The sequence below is a fragment of the Amblyomma maculatum genome, chromosome 5, assembly GCF_055883805.1.
Source record: "Amblyomma maculatum isolate TAMU_Amacu chromosome 5, ASM5588380v1, whole genome shotgun sequence".
In the NCBI taxonomy this organism is placed as follows: domain Eukaryota; kingdom Metazoa; phylum Arthropoda; class Arachnida; order Ixodida; family Ixodidae; genus Amblyomma; species Amblyomma maculatum.
The window spans coordinates 67,026,381-67,040,056 of record NC_139348.1 but is presented as its reverse complement, the minus strand read 5'-3'; positions in this window follow the sequence as shown (position 1 = coordinate 67,040,056).

The following is a 13,676-nucleotide window of genomic DNA, read 5'->3' as shown; positions in this document are numbered from 1 at the left end:
TCGCAGCGCCAGAGCCTTGTCAGTGGGGCCAGTAAAGAAACCTGTCTCGCAAAAGTGTTTCTCGTGCCTCCTTTGCGACTAAAGGACGATGTCGCTGCTTGGAACTAACTCCACCTAGTGAGAGATTACAGTAAGACGATTTGTATCAGTCTCTTTGTGATTTATGCTAGCGATCATTTATTGTTAGCGGCAGCATACGAAATTGCATTACTTGCGGAGTCTTCAATTATCTTTCTAGTAAATTTCCATGAAACGAGGATGAAGTTCAGTACTCAAAAGAAGGCTGGAATGCTAACTGCAGTGGTGCAATAAAAGAAATTAAGACAAGTAAGCACGAATGCTAATCTGTCCTTTTTCCAAATATACGCAGAATAGATTTTTGGGCGGTATTACAGAGGTACACGAAACACACTAGGAACAAATTGTGAGCGTTCAAGTACAGCATAATTGATAAATCAAACACCACAAAACAATCAGTCACATAGCGAAGCGAAATTATTGTTCACGAAAAGAGAAAGAAAGATGTCCGGAAACAGCAAATAGGCGAAATTTTAAATTTTCAACACCTGGTAGTTAAAATGCAAAAAGTAGCCCAGTGTAAGTAAAACTGTGCACAATTTTTTAGAGGCAATCAGCATCTTAAGTGCGGTAAAGTAAAGGACTTTTCCACGACTGTTTCCACTCATGTGCCGCTTTTTAGGTCATTTGCTTTTTTATTTTTTTTTTCTGTTTTGCTCCTTTTCCTCTGCTTTCTTATTTCTCCTTTTTTTACTGCTTCTACGTTTTTTTTTTCTTTTGGTTTTACTCTTGTAACGCAATGATGAGGCCTGGCACTGATGCTTTGCCGCATGTTTGCCTATTTTGGCACAGTGTGCGCCATTTCGACGTCAGTGGCTCTTTTCACGACTACACAATATATCGACGCCTATGGCCCTTTCGACGTCGCATTCACTTTTCGGGATCTAATTAATCACTAATTACTCCACATCAACAAAGTTTGTGCATGGAGACATGTCCCCCCCCCCATCTCATCTTATGTCGCGAAAAATATTTTTGTTCGTTAACCACGTCATTTATCGATAAAAAAATTGTGACACCCTGTGCTGACGAAAAATATCTGTGCACACTATAAGGTACAAAGGCCTCCGCATTAACCAATATTGCAAGACGAAAAATATATTAGAGCACCATTGAACAAAAGCAACGAACCCCCCAAAAGCACATGTACTTCAGTTTCTAAGTACGCAGAATTTAGCGAAATTGATTACATGAACTTCAATCGCAAAGCGAGGTAAGTTGTTCTACTCAGATATCACGTGGTAGCATATATGACTCAGGGTCTAAACGTTGTGCGCATTGAATGGAGTGACACGAAGGGCGTTGGAAATTTTAAGGGTGATTTTGCGCACTTTGGGGAGGGGGGGAGCGTACATTGAGCAGTCACTATAGAGTTTCGGTTTGGTTTGGTTTGTGGGGTTTAATGTCCCAAAGCGACTCAAGCTATGAGAGACGCCGTAGTGGAGGACTCCGGAAATTTCGTCCAACTGGGGTTCTTTAACGTGCACTGATATCGCACAGCACACGAGCGCCTTGCTTTTCGCCTCCACCGAAAAGCGACCGCCGAGGCCGGGATTTGATCCCGCATCCTTGGGAACAAGTTTCCCACTGCTGTTGTGGTGGGTTTATTGGCGCATAAGCAGCTCCGTCTATCGTGCCCCAAGCACAAGGTTGTAAGTGGTGTATACTATTTATTCTACAGTTTCTTTAAAATATTTGTTTCCCTTAAAAAGCTACCTAAGTAGCACACATTACGTGGCCCACCTGGGGCCCGTATGGGTAAGTTGGGCTTGGGCAACCATGATAACACCCCTGAAGGCACGCTTTAGAAACCAAGTGGTCAAGCCCAAATTGGACTTGCCTCTGCTTTTTCCATCCGGGTATCATATGGGCGTGGAAAGGGCTAACTGAGTACATTTGCCGCATCTGGCCCGCAAAGGTCCCGCTCGGGGAATATTAAGGCCGATGAAAAGAAAATTTGGCCTTTGTGTGGAAAAAGCCTGTGCTAATCTAATTGAGACTGCCCGCTTAAAACCGCAATAGGTCCCGCATGGGCCGCGGCGGGGCTAAATACGGGTATGCGCACGCATTTCCTACATGGGACCCTTCAGGGGTTCTCGAGGGAAGGTCAAACGGAAATGTAGGTTTCATGCAGAAAATTCCTGGGCTGCCTTAAATGGGGCTGCCCATCAAAAACCTAGATAATTTACGCATGACCTGTAGCGGAGCAGGAAAGTGCACCTTCCCGCTTCTGCCCGCATAGGTCTCTTGCGGGACACTTCAGGGCACATCCGATGCAAATGTGGGCCTAAAACGAATAGTAGACGGGCTAGCCCAAATGGGGCTGTCCACTCAAAACCTGAACAGGTCCCGCGTGGTTTGCATCCGGGCTGAAAATCGGGCATACCTCCACGCCGCTCACATGGGTATCTCTTGGGTTAATTGCGGGCATGCAACATATATTCGTACCCCATGCGGTAAAAATAAGGTAAGCCCAATTGAGGCTGTCCATGAAAGGCCGCAGTGGGCCCCAAATTGGCCGTAGGTGGGCTTACCGCTCTGAAACATCTTCACTTTATATTTCAGGCCCCATTTTATTTATGTAATTCATCTTATACCGGCCGCTAATTGCATCTTCTGAAATTTTTACATAACCATTCTATGCATATCCGTGCCATGAATAAAGATTATCTAATTTTACTCTAGAAACTACGTTAATTAGGCAGTATTGGCAGAAAATATGCAGCAGTAACTGTTCCGTTTTACCAGTATGTACTGAACTACCTCAAAATTTTTTCCTGCGCCATTATTATTCTACATAAACCACCGAAATAAATATTCAGACCATTTGTTGGGTGATATGGGCCAGCCCACATAATTGTAGTGAATTAGGAATAAATATCTTTTATGTCACTGAGTGTCGAATACAAGATAAATAAATAGTGCTCAATGTTTCACACTTGATGATTAATGGAACTTGGGCAGCCTCGAAAATACTAGATTCAACACATGAGGGCAGCGCGGGGGCGAGCCCAAAACGGAAAGGCCTCCGCAAAGCCCGCGCCGGAACAATTAATGTATTGGAGGGATTAATCGACATAAAAATTAAAACCTTGATCAATGGGGCGGCACTGCCTTCATAAACGTAGGACCCATTAATGCGTCTGGTATGCTGCCCATATTCAGCTATCTGAGCTGAATGCGGGCAGCCCTATTTGGGCAGCCCACGTGGGTTCCCTCTGGGTACGTATTGCAAATCCCGCATGGGGCCCGTATGGGCTGTCCCCACGGGCCCAACATGGGCCCCCACTTCATAGCCCATTTTGTGCTACCTGGGTAAAAACACATGATAGATCAACAAGTTCGCTTTCACTTAAAATGAAAGCTGGATGGAAAGGAATGTGTTCATACTAAAATTGAGTAAAATACTTTTTAGAGCACAGCTCTTTGGCTCCCGTTCCTGGTTTTCGCGGCGTCGGCGTTGTCTCTCGTAACCAGCTCAACTTTCCTTCCTTCCTTCCTTCCTTCCTTCCTTCCTTCCTTCCTTCCTTCCTTCCTTCCTTCCTTCCTTCCTTCCTTCCTTCCTTCCTTCCTTCCTTCCTTCCTTCCTTCCTTCCTTCCTTCCTTCCTTCCTTCCTCCCTCCTTCCCTCCCTCCCTTACGACATGATACAGATACCCACAGAAACAAGTGTGACTGATACTGCGCCTTTTCATTGCAACCAGCTCCACTTTCACTCCCACCTTCCTTCTTTTCCTAACTGCATGATTCAAGTGTCCACAGAAGAAAGTGTGTGTGAGATACAGCGCTTTTCCATTCCTGTGAACCAGTTATGAAAGGCACGCTACAGAGCTCAAGTGGAGGACGTGACAACACATGGTAAACACTGCTAAGATAATTCATGAATAATGCGAGCGCCCACTCCCAACTGGAGAATAACATGTGCAGTAACCGAGAATTCACACACTGACAGAGAAAAGCATCATATTTTGTTGTAGTTTGCTTATATACAGCTAGTTTGATAGTCCGGTTCTCTAGCCGATCTTCCCTTGGCTTTCGAGGAAGGCCTGGCCCAGATCTAGCCCACCCTCATGTTCTTTTAAAACATATTGCTATTCTTTTGCTAACCAACTTTGGCTACAGCGTTTTCAAGGCAGTTTATAATATTTTGGAAGGTTTTTCTTCTTGTCTGCAGCTTGTGAGATTAGTCGCTTCGCCGCGCAACGCTTTGGGCCTAAGCGCTGCCTCCCGCAAACTCCCAATACTTTAAAGGTCCACGGAAACGGCCCCCAAGAAACCACTGATAAACGTGTTCAGTGTGTAGAACACATCCTTTTGAGCATTAAGGCAAAGTATAACTCCTTGGAACAAAGCCAGCGATTTATTATTAATTTTTAAAAACAGCGTTTTTTGAAATTCGCGGGCAGAGGAAATGTCGCTTGGCGGTGTCGCATGGAACTATTTCCTAATCCCGTGACGTCACGGGTCGGTTGACTGGCAAGGCTTGCTAGAAGCTGCCATTCGCTGCGGTCACTGCAACCATGACGTCACGAACACACTTCCGGTAGCTGCCAAAGTCGTCTGCTCGTGCGCTGCTCGAACTCTGTGCGGGCTGTTACAGCTCGCCGCCCTTATCGGTTAGGTGACCATTGCCCATTAAGTGCAGCAACCGAAGCGACGCAGGGATCGGCAGAACGAAGCTGCATTTACAAATATCTTATTTATATAACGTGGTTTCAGGAGTATCGGAGTGTCGTCCGACGAGGCGTCAACAGCACAGTCAAGCACCGCACGATGGCAGCACCTCCTCGACCGCCGTAAACACCGCTGCTGTGGCCCCTCCTCCCGCATACCGTTCGCGAACGACACGGCGGATCGTTAGCACCGATGTCCGAAATAAAGCGTGCTAAAATTTGTTGGTGTCTGGAATACTGAGCCGAATATCAAGTATGAAGCCCTCGTGAGGATCGCTGACCAGCAGCAAATTGCTGGTAAGAGCGATAGCCGTGATACAAGCTAGTTTCTGCTCAAGCCAGCTGCCGCTGGTGCATTTCGGCTGATCCGATCTGCTCGTACTAGCTCTGCGACTAATGCGTCGGCAGAGTTAATCCTATAATTATTTTACTATGGCAGGATAGGAATCACTATAAGGCAGTTTCATAAGTAGACGATTTACGACAGCGTCGATCATGTTCCAAATCGTCGACCGCCGCTGCTTCGAAGCGAAACAATAGGCCTAGCGACGACCAGGGACGGTCACGCACGGCGCCGGCGTTCGCCGCGCTCGCACGTTCCACCCCCGCGGTAATTGTGTAACGTACCTCAGCCTGCTCGCGGCATCCCGTGCTGCAAGCGTTGCAAACTCGTGCACTTTCATAGCTAAGGCCGCGTATTTTTTGGCGTTCTGCTCAGCAACAAGCCGTTCAAACGATACTGTAGGCACGACAAGGCTTCAGTACGCAGTCGCTGCGCTGTCGGCCGTAATCGAAGACGTCGGGCGGCACCATAATCTATACACCGATCTTTAAACGTGATACAGTGGGCAAATGAATAACTTTGTGAAGCAGACCCGCTCGTACGTTTCGCGCACTCGGGCGCCGACGAGTAGCTTCCGTCAACAGACGCCGTCATAACCTCGGTTAAAGGGGCCCAAAACAGCCTTAGCGATACAGTTTCCCTATGCCTAGTATGTGAAAGAATGTCGATGTAAGATAACCTTCCCGCAAAAATTTTTTAAATGCGGCATTTGGAAGCAGAGTTATTTGCAATCAAATTTTGAATATCTGCGCCTTCGCGGCTTTCCTCCTCTTTTCAACTTTTTAGCGCACGCAAAGGCTGGCCCTCCTCCAAGGCCTCGCCCACTGACACGTCACAACTGACGCATCTGCGCTTTTACTTTTTTTGCTTAGCGCCACACGCCGCAACTTCCGTTTTGTCGCGCTTGCTTGCCGACGCGCCGCCGGGGGTCTCTTGTCGTCTGCTTCATCGCCATCGCCCTTCGGCAAGAACTCGCAAGTTTTGTTGCCACGCTATACATCCCTGGCGTTGACCTCACCTTCGATTTTGTGTTACGTCGTGTGCGCGACGGGTGCAGAACAGTTCTGGGCTAGACTGGCCACTCTCTTGAGTTCGCGAAGGCAGTTATCGAAGCGCTGAATTGTTGCTGTTGACGGGACATGAGCGGGAGGTTGTTACAGTGTGCAGTCCCTGGCTGCGAAGGTATTGCTAGTGACGGCAGGAAAAACATTCTGCATCAAGTGCTTCAAAACGCCAACCTCCGGAAACAGTGGGTACAGATCATCGGATAGCCAGCATTGGTAAAGACAGCGTTTATCTACGTTTGCTTTACCCGGATATGTGGTTCGCGATTTGTGGATCCCAACAAGACTGAGTCTGCGTGAAGGAGCGGTACCAACGCTGTTTCTTCCAACCCTGCCGGTAAGTGTAGAATGAAAAGATTGTGATAATATTAGCTTTAGACGTGTTATCACAGTACAGAGTGGATTGTTTTTTTTTTTAACTCAGGCGATCTTGCTCGGCGTTGTGGCATGCATATAGCAAGATTTGTCATGATCACTGTGAACTACACTGCTGAAAATAAACCAGTGGCGAGCTTACGATGGGATTTTATTATTTTTTAATGTTATGCTAGTCGACCCCACGCACCAATGCACCCATATAAGCCGTATACTATCATCGTCGGGGTTCAGCAGCGGATTCTTCAACGGCGTGTACTTGTGGGGGTCGAGTCCCATCTCGGTACTCATTCGCCGAAGTCGCTTTTCAAGCTCGGGGTCCATAATATCCGTACCGCAGCAAGGGCATCAGATGTTAGCGAAAGACTAGAAATTCAGAATCGAGATCGCAGAGAGCGGTCTTCCGGGCGTTGCGGAGGGAAACTCTCTCGTGCACCTTGCCCGAACCTTGAAACCTCCGTGTTTAGGTTCCTCTTGCTTTGGCTATATGATGCCCCTTCGTGAAAGATAACGATCGATTCTAAAGAAAAAAAAAAGGAAGGGGATGAGGAGAAGGGGACTGCGTAGTTGTGCGCTGTGGTGTAGTTTGTCAGTTTCGGTTCGGCATCAGCTGACTGCAACGGCGAACACGTGCGCCGACAGGAAGTAAACAAACTCTGTTCGGTGCGCGATTATTATCGCAGCATGACTCCCGCCCTGTAGCTTTTTTTTTCTTTTTTTTTTAACACCGTGTGGTGTTTGTACAAAGCGCACCCTGAAATGTCGCGCGGATGGAGCCGCGTCCAAGTTTACCAACCGAGGCGGCCAGGAATTAGAAACACGTGAAAAACCGAGATGGGCGTTGATAAGAAGAAAGAGAAGGAAGTCAGGAATGAAGAGATGGAAACAGAAAAAAAAAGTGCCAAGAGGCTTTACCCTTCAGCGGGAGGGGGGGGGGTCACGAATGAAACTTTATCACTCGCGTGAACTGGCTTAGTCGCTCAAAGTTGTGCCTCTTTATCCTTAAGCGATCAGCTGCCGATCGGAAGTGTAAGAGTTGGTTTTGAAAGGAGCATAGACAGGAGTTATACAAAACTAGATTTTTCCTGCGGAAAGGGGGGGGGGGATTAACTGCAACAAGGGAAGAGGACTTCTCCAAATGGCTCACCGACAGCAAAAAGAGCAAGAGCCTTCTCCGGTTCCTAACGGAAAATAATTTGCACGGGTTCTTATAATATGCCTTATGGCAAGCTTGAGTAATAAAAAAGAAAAAACAGCGCGCGCATGCAGTAGTGCAACGATCGAGTGACACAGTTCGGCACAATGTTACAAGTGGCTCACAAATGCAAATTTATTTTTGTCCCAGCTTTTCCAGGAACAGCGGGTGCAGATCATCAGCCAGCTGGATGGAATGGAAGTGGACCTCGCCGGAGATGGGCGTTGCGACTCCCCGGGCTACAGCGCCAAGTACTGCACGTACAACGTTGTTATCATTCAGACTGACCATATTCTACAATGGGAAAAGGTAAGAATAGGAGAGGTAAGGCAATGCTGCGATATGAAAATTGGCAAGCTGCAATTCATATTAACTGTGTGAAGTCAGCTGCAGTGCCCAATAGTGCGAGCATGGGGCCTGGCCTCAACTTAACGAGCCTCAGTGCAGTCTTTAACAAAAGGCGACAATTTCTGCATATTATTAGGAGAAATTATTTTCAGCCTCACCAAGAGTGCCCTTGGCAAGTGTTGCTTGCATGTCTATACATAAAAAGAATCAAATTAATCATTATATAGTACAAACAATTGAATTACAAAATGTTTTATCGTTGCAAACCATTGGTGAAGAGGTACATTTGCTGACATATATTATTATGTAATGAGTTTTTAATTTCATCTATCTACAGACCACCACCTAGCTATCTGGACATATTGCAAGAGCAGCAAATCGCCCATACAGCACTACTTTGACGCTTGATGCATTACTAAAGATGCATTCAGTTGCTTGCTTTAATAATTAGGGCGCATACATGGTAATAACAATATTCTATATTGCATTTAAGAAGTTGGAAGCTGTGAGCAGGTCAAAGGGCTGTGAAGCAATAGAACCATGGATCCAGACAATCACAAGTCTATGTTGCTGCCCTGGGCCAGGGTAATGGTGACCTGATCATCAGCATGTAGCAGCCTGTTGAACCACATATGCGATAAGCGTGATGGCCATGATAGACCATACATCAAATGCCTGCATTAGCCCCTTGCAAACAGCAATGGATTAGCAGAGGTAATCTGTTTTGTATAGTTCTTTTTTTTGTAAAGTTTTCACTTTGATGTTGTTTGGAAGGTGCACTGCTCTCACTTGTGGCATTTGTCAACCAATGATAAATTTAAGAGATAGGTTGTGCAAATAGAACTTCACAGAAAAAATTTTGTATACATTCGCACATATTAGGAAGTTCCCATATGACATAGCTGAGAAAGAAACCCCTAATGAAGTGAAGAAACAAAATAATGTAAATGTGAGTGCTGAGACTGCAAGATATTTTAATACTGAGGCAGCTTGGTTATACATGCTAGTATGGAACACAAATACAATGGGATTTTTCGTACTGTCCTATACTGACAATTTTAAAGAAGACAAAGTGTAGCATGTTTGCTCGACAACATCTCTTAGATTTCTTTTCACCGTAATATAGTAGTACAAGACCTGGGGTGTTTTTAAGAATATGATGCTAAAACTGTTTTCAGCTGCAATGCAGCAGCTGTAAGCAGGTTCAGCATCTACGACTGACTAGAACACACACCAACACTGCAACTCATCAGCCAAATATTTATATATATTTTTTATGTATATATTTTTAACAGATTCATGTGCTTTCAAGAAGCTGAACTCCATTCTGAAGAACTCCCAGTTTTTGACTGACACTCGACAACTGTCTCCCAAAGCCCAAACATCTTCCCTTGAATCTTTTCACAAATTTGTCATCAAGTTTGCTCCCAAATCAATTGCATACTCGGATGGTGGGACGCAAGTAAGGTTTGTTGAATGAAAGAGAAGACTAAGACATTATTTTTCCCTCCAGTGTGACTATGTAGTCCAACTTTTCTGCATGGCATGTGCAAACAATAAGTCCTTGCATGAAGCTTTTATTGTATGTACATAATATTGTCATTATAAAAGGAACAGAGACTATAGGAAATAGAACACAGTGCGAAAAAGAAAACCAGAAGTTCATATCATTTGCTCCATTTCCTTTTGCTCCTTTTGATTCTTCAACTTGCTAAGCAGCCCATTGAAACTTGCAACTAAGCAGATTGCTTTTAGTTCGTGCTATGGAATAGCCCTGGAGGGCTGAAAAATTGCTTTGTGACCAATTTCAAGCACCTCAAAACAGTCATTCTCATGGTCTAGTGCTGAGGTTTAGAGAAAAAAAGTTCAAAGGTTTTTTTTTTTTTTATGTGAGGAGGGGGAAGCTGCTGTGTTACTGGACGCATTTGGCGCCTTCTTTTTATGGAAGTTGGGCTTGACTTCAGTCTCCTTAGTGCAGTGCTTGATCTGGAGTTCTCATGTTATCAGGCCAGGTAAAATGAGACCCTACAATTGCGATTCACAGGAGTCGACCCTGACATCTGCCAAAAAAAGTGCCCTCCACGTAACTCAATCCCAACTTCTGCATAAAGTAGGCACTCAATGCAACTTATGAGCCAGCTGCCACAATCCTTCCATCCTGATAGTAAATACACTGCTGTAAAATTAGCTGAACTTATCTTGTGTCTTTCTTTTCGAAACTTGGAACACTTCCATGTCAAAGGTAGTTATCATACATTTGGAGGAGACTGCAGTGCACACTTCTGACATTCAAGGATGCTTCATATAATATGGTAAAAACATATTTGGTAGAATGGTAGCACTAGCCATTCTGTAATCCCCTTCTGTGGAAAAAGTGAGACAGGAGGCTATACACGTACTGCACAGGCCACCAAGGGTCCTCATTGAAAGTCATTGCTGTTATATTAGAATAGGCAGATGGGATGAGATAAAGAACAGTGCACCAGGAATACATACAGACAGAAATGACATGAGCTGAGACACTGCAATGACACAAAGTTGAGGGCGAGCATGGAGGGCTGGCTGGAAAAACACCTTGTCTCTCTTTTGTGCTCCTCATCTTAGTGCAGTCCCAAGACAAAGGTAGTTTTTAAAGAACTGGAAGTTATCAGCGCAAGTTTCCGACCTCTCTAGAACCATCTCGAATGTCCTGAAGCTAATGTATTGAAACTGAAAGAATGCTCAAGGTGATCACTTGGACTAATGATGATCGCTAGAACACCACAGCAGGGAGAACACGGGCGATCCACGATATGAAGTTGTATAGCCCATGTCATACATTCATTTTGCTGCTTGAAGATCATTGCATCACATTTTTAATTTGATATAAAGGTACTGGACATAGAAGCTAGAACATAAGCAATCTCTGCTGCAGTGATGTGAATATAATGCATAATGGTTTCTTATAGTAGCCTCTAATTGGTATAATTTTGCTAGTAGGCAACAAGAAACACATTTTTTTCCAAAGTATGAGAAATTCATTCATATTTACCTTCTTTTTAGGTCACATCTGGCCGTTATTCACTTCAATGAAAATTCTTCTAAGCTCCAGGCACAGAAAAAGAAAGGAGAGGACGGCTGGAAAGTGAAAATGGCAAAATCAAGAAAAGGACATTTCAGTGCCGCTTCAGTGAAAATGGAGCATACTTTTTGTAAGTTAAAACTTCGTTTTACTTATATTATTACACAAAAAACTAAGTGAACTGTTGTAATCACGATGGCTATTTCGCGCAGCGTACGTCCAGAGGCTCCTCCAGGATGCGGAGAAACGGTCTCGGTGCTCTTCACACAGAGACACAGCTGCAAGCATAGCTTCAGAGCGCCACCTTATGACTGATGCCTATGAAAGACCGTCAAAAGAAGTAATTGCTGCACACAGGCACAGATTTGTGCTTCATCATGACTATTCAATTGCACAGCACAATTGTCAGTATACATAACCCAAATGCTCAACAGACTGGCATCAGCGAGGCACAGCATTGGCCGCTGGAGCCAAAACAATTGTTTCAATATGTTTGCTGCGACTAACAATATTTGGAGCGCAGTTTCATATGACTTTTTTTTTGTCGTAGTGAGTGCAGTCTTGTACCCATGTCTCTGTGTTTCGCTTCTGGCTGCGGCCAAGCAAACGTGCGCACAAAGCATGTTGCTGTTTGCTACCGCGGCAACTCCACATGGTGTGCGACCGCTCGCAGGCCCTTCAAGTATTGCATCAAAGCTGCCACTTGAAACAAAAAGTAGGAAAGACAGGGCAACTGTTGGTTCAGGGTACGTGTAAAGCTAGATAGCGAATAATTATGCCGATCAGAGTTGTTCAGCTTTTTGTGGCCAAGCTGGAAGTAAATGGAAGTAATTAAAGTGAGCCGACTTCACAAGTGACCATGTCACATCTCTCGATTCACAGGCTCGCTGTGCCCCATCCGTTAAGGTACAAAGTTTACGAGACAAACGTGTAATTGCGCTGATTATTACTATGTGCGCGATATAATACTGTGTTCTTAGCGGTAATTTATACTGCTGAGCGACTAAGAAAGCACAACGCTTCGCTGCGGAGAGAAGTTTTTTTTTTTTTAATAACGTCAATTGTTTACCCTCAGGACATAATGGAATATGCTCTAGGACTTATCTTGAGAAATTCTGTAGGCCTTCTCTCGAAATAAAGTTGTTTTCTTTGTTTCTTCGGTGCCTCCTCATCACTGCACGTCATGTGAAACCTTGCAAGGGGCAGATACAGCATGTGAATGCTAATACGTGTTTACCACGGCGTCTTGTATCTCACCGGCCTAACCGCTCAGTAGTTTGTGGTGAAACTGCACACGGAGCTTTGATATTGCGGTAACTTTTATTTGCTCGCAGTAAGTTAGGTAAGGGTGCTTAATTCGCTGCTGCTGCGTACAATGCGAACCCCCAATCTGCGCCAGTATCGGGGGCCGAAAGCTGCCAACGCCGGCACATGACACCACGGGTTCGCGCATCGCGCACGGCCAAGCCAGGTAGGTACAGTTGTCTTAGCTAATTTACTATAAGGCAAAAGTTTATAACCTACAAACTTACTACGAGACAAAATGCAACCTCCGTGAGTAGTTTCACGCAATCAAGTCAACGGTTAAGACGGTAGGATTTTAATAGCCGCCACAGTAATGATGCATCACAACAATGACTAACTCATTGCACCTGTGAAACCGTCGCTTATCTGTGCGCTATGTTCAAGCTAGTAAACACATTACTTACCAGCGTATGTTGTCGCCTTGACTCGATTCGAGGTGCGTATTTTGGTTTGGTGGACACAGGAACGGAGCAGCGGTTGCCTCCGAAATTTTGCTGCACTACGTAAGGCGCAGTGGATTGGGGCCCGACATTTAAAGCACCGACTTAATGTTGTAAACCTGTAAGCCGACTTCGAAGTTCATTTCGCATGGGCGACACAAGAAACGAGAACATTCACAGGCGGAAAGTGCCCCGCAAATACACTGCAAGGAACTGAAACGAGATCGCCGCTCGCGACCGCGCCGCGATTGCCGTGGTGCCTGCGCGAAGGGCAAAGATGCGCGCGTGCGCGCGCGAGACCGGAAGTGCAGGAAAAAAAAGCTTTGAAAAAATGTTTCTGTCTACAAAACATCCTAATTTTCTTTCCTTATAATTAAAAGTTAAGCGTATTTCGATTTTTCTGGCATAAGCGATAGTTTAATGGCTGTGTGACGTCGCAAAGAAGCAGACCAATAGTCATTCGAAAACGCATGCACGTAGCAGCGTTGCACAGAGAAGGAGGAGGACTGGCAAAAGTCGAAGGAAAGAACGCGCCAACTTTCGAATGGGATTGTGGGACCTGCACTGCGCGTAGACGTGTATTATTGCGTTCAAATGTGTATCGCAGCATAATCTAGCGACTGAGATAGTTTGTGAGGAGTGCTCGGGAGGTGTTTATGGGCCCCTTTAACGACGCAAACCGAGGTCGTCAAGCTCGGTTTGCGGTAACCGCGGTTAGTGGTGCAACCATGGTTTGGTCCGCCGTGTAACATAGGATAACCACGGGTTCGCGGTTACACTAACCGTCGCTGCGCG